The sequence below is a fragment of the Pistacia vera genome, unplaced genomic scaffold (assembly GCF_008641045.1).
Source record: "Pistacia vera cultivar Batoury unplaced genomic scaffold, PisVer_v2 Contig546, whole genome shotgun sequence".
Taxonomy (NCBI): Eukaryota; Viridiplantae; Streptophyta; class Magnoliopsida; order Sapindales; family Anacardiaceae; genus Pistacia; species Pistacia vera.
In genome coordinates this window covers 64,689-76,194 of record NW_022196386.1, presented here as the reverse complement: position 1 = coordinate 76,194, position 11,506 = coordinate 64,689, and the positions used below count along the sequence as shown (strand labels likewise).

Sequence of the window (11,506 nt, the reverse complement as noted above, 5' to 3'; positions counted from 1 at the left end):
ATTCAAGCAAGGAAGCAAGCGGATGGCAGTTTCATAATTTTAGAATAGTTAAAAAAGTTAGCCGCGGTAAAGTTTTTTCTTCGCCGTGGTGAGAAACTCTCGGGTAAGATTTGAAATTAAATCCAACTTGATGCCGCGGCGAAGTTTATTCTTCGTCATCGTGAAAATTGCAATTTATAGTTTATTTAAACTATGCATTTTAATGTTATGGGAGAGTCTTAGGGTTTTGGGATCGACTATATAAGTGGGACTTAGTTATTTTAGAGAGGGTTTCGACACTTTTGGGAAGGAGAAGAGAAGATTGGAGATTGAAAGTCTTTGGATTTATCAAATAGGGAAGATTTTATTCTCTTTTTGTTTTTTCCAGCATGTTGAACTTTGTTTCTATAGTTTTTCTTTTGAATTGCTTTATTTTAGTATGAACTAACTCACTTTTGGGTTAGGGTTTTGATGTAATTGGGATTTTAATGTCTAATCAATAAATTGATGTTACTTTTACATTCTATTGCATGGATTGTGTATTTACTCTTGTTCTCACTGAAATTAATTGTTGAGCATGATGAGACTGAGAAGTGAATCATGTATTAGCCTCTTAGGGTAAATGCCATTGATAGATTGAACACTAGAGATAGGTTCAAAGATCCATGAAATCAATTTCAGATTCCATTTAGCTTAACGGACTTGGAACTATTAACCTTCAGTTTGTTGGGTGCGGAAGCTTAATAGGGATAAGTAGGAAAACATAGTCTGAGAAGGTATGTTTTACATGTTAGGGTGTCCGATTTATAATCCTTGCATGTGAATGTAGAAGTAACAGAAATCATAGATTAATTCATAAAATCCTAGTGAAGTCAAAACCCTAACCGCTTTGATTTAATTGATATTTCTCTTGAATTGATTTTGCTGTCATTAATTAGCTTTTAAATTATAAGGTGGATTTTTTTTTTTTAATTTTAGCTTGATTTTTCTCCCGCAAATCCAAACATCTTTCGTTTACTCCATCTTGATACAAAACTAGGAAAATCGGTGCTTAACATGCAATCCTTATGGGAACGATACTCTACTTATCACTTTATTACTTTTTGTGACTAGTGCACTTGCTACACATTGCATGTTGTAAATTCAACGCATTAAGTTTTTGGCGCCGTTCCCGGGGATTGATTTTATGTTAATATTGAATTTTTCTGGTTCTAGCTAGATTGGAGTTTAATTTTAGTTTTAATTGTTTTCTAGTTTAAGTTTTTTGTTTCTTTTCTGTATGCTTGTGATTTCACGCTCTCTTTCTTTCTGTGTAGTTTATGAAAAGAGTTAGACTTCATCCAGTGGTTCCTATTGATCTAGAGATTGAAAGAACCGCAAGAAGACTTAATAGAGAGAGAAGAGAACGAGAGGCGATAGTCATTGAGATGGCAAAAAACATAACGTTGAGGGAATTCTCAGTGCCCTCAGTTGATGGTAGTGGTCCAAGTATAACTAAGCTACTGGTGCAAGCCAACAACTTTGAAATAAAGCCAACAATCATCCAAACGATCCAATAGTTGGTACAATTTAAGGGAGATCTGAAGGAAGACCCAAATTCACATATTGCAAATTTTTTAGAGATCTGCGATACCTTCAAGTCAAATGGAGTGTCAGATGACACCATCAGATTAAGATTATTTCCTTTTTCATTAAGGGATAAAGCAAAGGGATGGTTAATGGCATTACCAGCAAGAACAATCACAACCTAGAATGAATTGGCACAAAAGTTCCTACTAAATACTTCCCTCCAGTGAAATCTACAAAGATGAGAAATGATATCACATCATTTTTACAGAAAGAGAATGAATCACTTTATGAAGCTTGGGAAGGATATAAGGAGTTGTTGAGAAAGTGGCCGCACCATGGTTTGCCGGTTTGGATGCAAGTCCAAACGTTCTATAATGGGTTGATGATAAATGTGCAAATAATGGTGGATGCAGCATCTAGAGGAGCATTGCAAAACAAGACTCCTAAAGAAGCTTATGAGTTACTTGAAGTCCTGGCAAGTAACAACTATCAGAGACCCAATGAGAGAATGCATTCGAAGAAGTCTATGGGTATTCATGAAGTTGATGCTTACACAACCATTTCAGCCCAACTTACAGCACTTCAGAAGCAATTAGGAGGTATGCAAGTAAATTCTATTCAAACACCTCAAATGACATGTGATTTTTGTGCAGGTAACCATGCGAGCACTGAATGTCAAGTGGGGAACACCTTTGCTTCAGCTTCATCATCATCAGAACAAGTCAACTATTTTGGTAGGGAATCAAAGACAACAGAACAATCCTTTCTCCAACATGTACAATCTTGGTTGGAGAAATCATCCAAACTTGTCTTAGGGCAATAAGAATCATCAGAATAACCAATGGAATCAAAGAACAGTGCCAAACAATCAAGTGGGGGTGAATAATCAACCAAGGGAACAAAGATTGTCAAAATTAGAGGATGTGTTTGAGAAATTCATGCAAGAGACCACAGGTTTCATGAGTGAGACGAGAGCAACTTTTAGAAACCAAGGGGCGTCTATTCAAAACTTAGAGGTACAGGTAGGGCAAATGGCCGAAAAGCTGAATGAGTGACCACAGGGTTCCCTACCAAGCAACACAGTGACAAATCCACGTGAACAAGCAAATGCAATAACTTTATAGAGTGGAATAGTCTTGGAAGAGGTTGAACAAAGAGGGAAAGAAGAGAGCCCACAAAAAGAAAGGGAAGATTCTAATGAAGAAGTCGATGAAGAAATCATTATTGAAGAGAAGCCAACGAGTCCCAGGGAAGAAAAACCAAAAAGGGAAGAGAGGCCAAGGCAAAAGAAGGAAAAAGTACCATTTCCTGAGATACCACCAAAGTTGGCACATCACACCCCTCTTGTGCCTTTTCTTTAGAGGCTCAGAAAGAAAAATCAGGATAAGCAGTTCATGAAATTCCTTGAGATATTTAAAAAACTGCATATTAACATTCCTTTTGCAGATGCCTTGTAGCAGATGCTAAGCTACGCAAAATTCCTCAAGGAAATTCTGTCAAATAAAAGGAAGTTGGAAGAGGAGGAAACAGTGATGCTTACAGAGGAATGCAGTGCCATTTTATAGAAGAAGCTACCTCCAAAACTCAAGGATCCAAGAAGTTTCACTATCCCTTGTGTTATAGAAGATATTACATTTGATAGAGTTTTATGTGATCTAGGTGTAAGCATTAATCTAATGCATTTTACTATTTTCAGGAGACTAGGGATTGGTGAAGTGAAACCAACAACCATATCTTTGCAACTTGTAGATAGATCCATCAAGCATCTGAGGGGCATAGTTGAAGATGTACTGGTTAAGGTGGACAAAGTCATCTTTCTTGCAGACTTTGTCGTGTTGGATATGGAAGAGGACAAGGAAATGCCTCTCATCTTGGGGCAACCATTTCTTGCCACTAGAAGAGCCTTAATTGATGTACAAGGAGGGAAATTACTTTTAAGGGTCTAAGATGAAACGGTGACATTCAATGTTTTTGAGGCCATGAAATTTCCATTAGAGTCAAATTCATGCTTTAGTGTAGACTTGGTGGATAGACTAGTAGCAGATGCTATCGAAGAGAACACCCCTCAACTACCTTTAGAAGCTTATATTGCTCAATCAAAAACCACCAAGGTAGATGAACCAGTGAAGAATGAGTGTGCTAGGCTTTTGGAAGCACTTCAACCGATAAACGTAAGCTAAGATCCAGAATTTGAAGATTTTGACATTGGAGAAGGAAAAGGCAAGAACGGAAGAACCTCCAAAACTTGAACTGAAGCCTTTACCTTCTCACCTCAAATATGTATATCTTGGTGAATCAGAAGCCTTTCCAGTGATTATCAATGCAAGGCTGAGTAAATTGGTGGAAGAGCGGTTGATTCGGGTGTTAAGGAAGCATAAATCAGTAATTAGATGGACCATATTAGACATTAAAGGCATCTCTCCATCTTTTTGTATGCACAAGATACTCATGGAAGATGATGTCAAGCTTAAGGTGCAGCCACAACGGAGATTGAATCCTTCTATGAAGGAAGTGGTGAGAAAGGAAGTGGTGAAACTTTTAGACGTAGGCATCATCTACCCTATTTCAGATAGTCCATGGGTGAGCCCGGTGCAAGTGGTTCCAAAGAAATGAGGTATTACGGTAATAAAGAATGACAGCAATGAATTGATACCAACTAGGACAGTCACGGGTTGGAGGGTGTGCATCGATTACAGAAAACTGAATGAAGCAACAATAAAGGATCATTTTCCACTTCCTTTCATCGATCAGATGTTGGAAAGACTGGCGGGGCATGCTTATTATTGTTTCCTAGATGTCTTTTCAAGGTATAATCAGATTGTCATTGCTCCTAAAGATCAAGAGAAGATGACATTCACTTGTGCTTATGGTACCTTTGCTTACAAAAGGATGTCTTTTGGGTTGTGCAATGCACCAGCCACATTCCAGCGATGCATGATGTCAATTTTCGGTGACATGGTGGAGCGGTTCATAGAAGTCTTCATGGATGACTTCTCTATTTTCGGTTCTTCTTTTGATAATTGCTTGTCTAGCCTTTCATTTGTTTTGCAGCGATGTCAAGATAAAAATTTGGTGCTCAACTGGGAGAAATGTCACTTCATGGTTCAAGAAGGAATAGTACTCGGTCACTGAATTTCAAAGGATGGCATTGAAGTGGATCGAACCAAAACAGAAGTGATTGAGAAGTTGCCACCACCTGCAAACATTAAGGCAGTCTGGAGTTTCCTAGGGCATGTGGGGTTCTATAGACGGTTTATAAAGGATTTCTCCAAAATTTCTAAACCCTTTTGTAATTTACTGATTAAGGATGCCTCTTTTGATTTTGATGATGAATGCATGCATGCTTTTTAAACTCTTAAGAATTTATTAGTGTCTACACCCATTATTGCAGTTCCAAATTGGGAAATACCCTTTGGATTGATGTGTGATGTTAGTGATTTTGCGTTAGGAGTAGTTTTAGGACAAAGGAAGAACAAAGTTTTGCATGTAATTCAGTATGCTAGCAAGACACTAACTAATGCATAGTTGAATTACACCATTACTGAAAAAGAGCTGTTAGCCATTGTTTTTGCATTTGACAAATTTCGCTCTTATTTGCTAGGTGCTAAGGTGATAGTCTACACAGACCAATTAGCGCTTAAGCATCTGTTGACAAAGCAAGAGGCAAAACCAAGGCTAATAAGATGGATCCTACTACTGCAAGAGTTTGAACTGGAGATCTGAGACAAAAAGGGGTCAGAAAATGTGGTGGCGGATCATCTATCAAGGATTGAATGACCAACCAGCGAAGCGAAGAGGAAACTCAAATCAAGGAGACATTCCTAGATGAGAAACTGACGAGAGTTGAAGAAGCACCTTGGTATCCAGATATTGCAAATTACTTATCATCGAGAGTGCTCCCAAATGGCATGACTTTCTAGTAGAAGAGGAAATTTTTCTCTGACTTGAAGTTCTATTTCTGGGAAGAACCATTTCTGTATAAACACTGCGCAGATCAGATGATACGTAGGTGTGTCCCGGAAGAGGAGATGGAGAGTATATTAAGGCATTACCATGAGAAGGAAATTGGTGGTCATTTTGGAGGCATTAGGACAGCAGCCAAGGTCCTTCAATCTGGATTTTATTGGTCAACTCTATTCAAGGATGCTTTCCTTGTAGTTCAAGAGTGTGACCAATGTCAACGGAGTGGAAATATTTAAAGGAGAGATGAGATGCTGTTGAATAACATTCTTGTTGTTGAACTTTTTGATGTGTGGGGGATTGACTTCATGGGTCCTTTCCTGAATTCATATGGAAATGTGTACATCTTGGTGGCTATGGACTATGTGTCAAAATGGGTGGAAGCAGTTGCATTACCATTCAATGATGCCAAAGTGGTGGTTAACTTTATGAGGAAGAACATTTTCTCAAGATTTGGAGTACCACGGGCAATCATCAGTGATGGGGGATCTCGTTTTTGCAATAGGCAATTTGATGCTCTCTTGGGAAAATACGGAGTGAAACATAGAGTGGCTATACCATACAATCCTCAGACTAGTGGGCAAGTGGAACTGTCAAACAGAGAGCTGAAAAGAATTTTAGAGAAGATAGTTAATGCGTCTAAGAATAACTGGTCACGGAAGTTAGATGATGCATTATGGGCATACCGCATTGTGTTTAAGACTCCAATTGGTATGTCTCCGTTCTGATTAGTGTATGGGAAGACATGTCACTTGCCGATGGAACTCGAGCATAAGGCATATTGGGTAGTCAAGCAGCTAAACATGGATTTACAAGCTGCTAGGGAGGAAAGGATGTTGAGATTGAATGAACTTGACGAGTTTCATTATGAAGCTTATGAGAATCCCCGTATTTACAAAGAAAAGACCAACATGTGGCATGACAAGCATATCACGAAGAAAAACTTTGAAGTGGGTCAAAAAGTTTTGCTGTACAATTCTAGACTTAGGCTCTTTCCTGGAAAACTTAAGTCTAGATGGTCCGTACCCTTCATAGTTACAGAAGTCTACCCATACGGGGTTGTGGAGATTTCACATGAAGAAAATGGGACATTTAAGGTTAATGGGCAGCGATTGAAGCCATACATTGATAGGGCATTGAGTTGCAAGTCACTACCCATCAAACTCGACATTCCAAAATGAGGACTTGAGAAAGTCGAGTTTTCGACTATAAACAAGCGCTTCCTGGGAGGCAACCCAAGCATTCTCATTTTTTTTAGTTGTTTTAAATTCGTTTTTGTGTTTTCTAACTTAGGAAATAGTTTAATTTTGTTTTTCGTTTGGTGTTTCTGGTGAATGATCAAAGATTGGCAAGAATCTCAATTCTCCAAATTTCACGGCGGCGAAGTTTATTCTTCGCCGCGACATCATACACACTGCCCAAAGTTGGACTTAAAGAACTTCCAAAGTTCATGGCGGCGAAGTTTATTCTTCGCCGTAGCATTGTAAGCACTGCTAGACTTCGCCACGGCAAGAAAATTTCTTCGTTGCGGCATCGAGCGCATCACACAAATGATTCAAGAACTTCACCACAACGAAGTTTATTCTTTGCCACGGCGAAACCTGTTTTCTATATAAACTCACGCTAGCTCTTCATTTTTCGCGAAAGCTTCCAAAAACTTCCAAGAACCAAACACTTCCACCTTCAATCCAGAGTGTTTCTAGTGAATATTCTTCCCATTACTCCACTCCTTGACCCTCATAAACACTAAATCACCTTACTTTTTCAAGGATTTTGCAAAGTATTAAATTTTTTTTGGAAACCCTAGGTTTTCCAAAATTTGGGGATCTTGCGAGTTGGGTAGAAATTGGCGAAATTGAAGGTGAATTCGTTGTGGGTGTGGTAAGATTTCAAGTTCTCTAGCCTTAAATTAGATCAATTTTGGCTTTTAATGCTTTATGTTTGAGAAATTGATTGAATTTCTTGAGTTGTGGATTTTGATGTGACTTGTGGAGTGATTTTGATTTGGGAAGTGTTGATTTTGATTTGTTTTGTGTTAAGGAAGTTGGGTTTATGATATTGAAGTTGTTTGAGTGCATTTGGAAGATTAGAAATTTTGGGGTTTGAGTGTGAATTTTGAATTGTTAAAGGGTGAATTTAAGATTCAATTTTTAGGTTGTGAGAAGTGTGCATTAGTGTTTGATTTGGAAGTTGAATTCCTGAATTTTAGTGGTAGATTTGAGTGAACATTATTGAAAGCTGAAATGCCGCTCAAAACGGTTCCCAGGGGTAAAGGAAAACAAGCCGACAATAAATTTGTGAATGAGAAAGCTAGGTAGCGTTACGAAGGAGCGATTAAAAGAAAAGACAAAGGTTTTATTACCGAGAGAGGACTGACCACAATTGATGCAGAAGCTTGGATCCAAGGGAGAGGTTAGGATCTCTTTCTGCTTGAACTGAAACATTTAGCCATTGAGCCAATCGTAAGAGAGTTTTATGCAAACTTCCCTGAGTTTGAGCCCAGGCACGTATATGTGAGGGGGTATTAAGGTGCAAATTAGTGCGAAGATTATCAATGAATTTTACAAGATTGATCAAATTGACCGTGATGAGATTCTTAAGGTTATTGCAAAGTCGGGTACATCTTGGGAAATTTTGAAGAAGGGAAGGAAAAGCATAAAAGGGACTAATTTGAGCCCCATGGCTAGAATTTGGCAGTACTTTGTCTGTGTGAGGATGATTCTGGAACTATAGTACAATGGTTTTTGAGCGAGTAGTTTTACTTTATGCCATTGCCACTGAAAAAAAAATGGCTATAGGGAATATCATAATGGAGAGTATACGACATCCAGCGAAACCAGAGCGAGGGAGCTTTGCCTTCCCACATTTCATCACTGAGATTTGCACTCGGGCAGGAGTCAAGAAGGCAGATGATGAACCACTTCTTCATCCTACACCACCTTTTGATTAGAACTATTATTACAAACTCCTAGATCACCCTATCAGTGAAGGAACCAACTCTGGCTCGAAAAGACCAAGAACCACAACAACTGCCACAACACCTAGTTCAACATCCATGACAAGGGAGCTATTGCAACAAATTTTGGAAAAGGTGAACAGGATGGAACGATGTCAAGATTGGATGGCAGGGCAGACTCGAATGCTGTACAAGATGCAATACAACTGTTGCACCAATCTGGGCATTGATCTTTCAAACTTCCAATGGCAAGATTGGCAAAAGAAGGAAGAAGAGGATGACGTCAAAGGAGAAGAGGAAGACGACGAATGAAGCTTGAAACACTTGTTTTATATTTTCTGCTTTCATTTCTTTTTCTTTTTGTTTTGTACATTGGAACCAATTTTCCTTTATTACATTGTTAGTTGTTGTTGTTTGAATTTTCTGGTTTAGTTTGATAAGGATGAGATTAGGTTGTAATTTTTTCATATTAATAAGTGAAGATTTCTAACACAGTGGGCACCATAGATTTTCATTTGTTTTACAGATGATGATGATGAGGAAGCCACGGAATGGGTATGCATGATGTTGAACGAATATCAGCTTTCATGGATTAATCAGGGAAATATCTTGTACCCTTTAATTATGTTTTTCTATTCTTGAGATGTGCATGATGTGACATTGGGGACAATGTCATTTTAAGTTTGGGGGTAGGGAAATTTGAAAAATTTTGTGTTTAGTTTGTTTTTGTGTTTTGTATTGTTGTTGCCAATGATGAATTGCATAAGTCTATGATGAGAATAGGATTGTTGAGATTTTATTTATGGAAAATGTTAAACATTGCTTTAAGTTTAGGTTGGTCGATTAACTTTTCTTTTCTAGAGTTTTGTTGAGTGGTTCAACCACCATTTTCATTATTTCGGCATGCTTAGAAACATTTTATATGGTTAGGTGAAGTCTTGATAATGTTGGTGGACTCTAAAACCTAGTTGAGAAGTGCTTGAGGCGAAATTCTAGGAATAGACATTATTGAGGAAATGATTTAGGCAATTTTTCGGAACGTTTGAGCCTTTCCAACCGACCATGAATAAATTTTTCCCTAGTCACCCGTTTGAGCCTTATTAGATTTTCATTGTCCTATTCTTCTTTGCAACCAAAAAGTGCCCAAACCTCTCACCCTAAACACGTTTCACACCCTTTAAGAGAATTCTGGACCTAATGTATGCCACAAAAGAGCTTGGAGAGTTGTGTGAGAATTTAACGAACCAAATTCTTAAGTTTGGGGGTCACAAAAAGGGCAGGAAGAAGGGGTAATTGACCTCAATAAATTAATGTTACAAAAAAAAAAAAAAAAAAAGAAGTAGAAATTTGAGAGTTCAAGTCAGAATAAAAAATAGGAATTGCACATGTTTGAGGGTTATAAAATGGTTGACACCTTGATTAGTGTTTGGGAAAGAAAGTGGAGATTGATGTAGCTCTTAGTGTTTGCATGAAAAAAACCAAGTTCTCTTACTTTGTTTATCTTATCCTTTTCTTTGGAGGCCACTAACCGAGCCTAACGTTACAAGCTTGTAAAGACCTTTTGATCCTTAGTGATGTCTAGTCTATATTAGTGGAGAGTAGTTCAATACTTAGGTTTATGGAGTCTACCACCATTTGATAAACTTTGCATTTTTGCATAAAATAATCCAAGAAGTTAGAAGGTGGACTGAAGTGGGGATTACCTACTCAGGAAGCCGATAGAGAAAGATAGTCAATCAACTTATAACTTCTTGGAGTGTTAAGCATTTTCCTGTAATAATGTTTCAACAATTTTTGAGACTTGTATAAATTCTAGGCATTTCTTTGTGTTTGATTTTGATTCTAAATTCTCTCATTTCATTTTCAATTTTGTTGTCTTTTTCTGTTTGTTAGTTGTTCTTCTTTAGTCGAATTTTGTACTTGATGCTCGAGGATGAGCATGTCTTAAGTTTCGGGGTATTTGATAATCCTAGGATTATACTGTTTTATCTATGCTTTTTGGCTGGATTTTGAATACTTCTTCTTAAGTTTGTGCCTGAATTGCAACTTAATTTCATATATTTTATGTTTTAGGTCAAAACGTGCAATTAGAGCAAACACTGAGTGGAATTGAGTTTCTGGACCCAGAATCAAGCGAATCTCAGGATTTGGGAAAGTTCTGATGCGGATTCGAAGCACTATGAAGCTTGTTCCTATTGGGGATCACTAATTATTGAAGATTCAAGCAAGGAAGCAAGCAGAGGGCAATTTCGTAATTTTAGAATAGTTTAAAAAAGTTACCCACGGTGAAGTTTATTCTTCGCCGTGGCGAGAAACTCTCGGGTCAGATTGTGAAATTAAATCCAACTCGATGCTGTGGCGAAGTTTATTCTTCGCCGCCATGAAAACTGCAATTTACAGTTTATTTAAATTGCGCGTTTTAATATTATGTGAGAGTCTTAGGGTTTTGGGATCGACTATATAAGTGGGACTTAGTTATTTTAGAGAGGGTTCGACACTTTTGGGAAGGAGAAGAGAAGATTGGAGATTGGAAGTCTTTGGATTCATCAAATAGGGAAGATTTTATTCTCTTTTTGTTTTTTCCAGCATGTTGAACTTTGTTTCTATAGTTTTTCTTTTGAATTGCTTTATTTTAGTATGAACTAACTCACTTTTGGGTTAGGGTTTTGATGTAATTGGGATTTTAATGTCTAATCAATAAATTGATGTTGCTTTTACATTCTATTGCATGGATTATGTATTTACTCTTGTTCTCATTGAAATTAATTGTTGAGCATGATGAGACTGAGAAGTGAATCATGTATTAGCCTCTTAGGGTAAATGCCATTGATAGATTGAATGCTAGAGATAGGTTCAAAGATCCATGAAATCAATTTCGGATTCCATTTAGCTTAACGGACTTGGAACTATTAACCTTCAGTTTGTTGGGTGCAGAAGCTTAATAGGGATAAGTAGAAAAACATGGTCTGAGAAGGTATGTTTTACATGTTAGGGTGTCTGATTTATAATCCTTGCATGTGAATGTAGAAGTAACAGAAATCG

General features: G+C 37.7%; 1 non-coding gene across 1 annotated transcript; it reads right to left on the bottom strand.

The window, feature by feature from the left end:
• Nucleotides 1-1,783: 1,783 nt before the first annotated feature.
• On the bottom strand, nt 1,784-1,890 carry LOC116107735. Its single transcript, XR_004124526.1, has one exon. It is a non-coding gene; the product is annotated as a small nucleolar RNA R71 (small nucleolar RNA).
• Between the last annotated feature and the right edge of the window lie 9,616 nt (nt 1,891-11,506).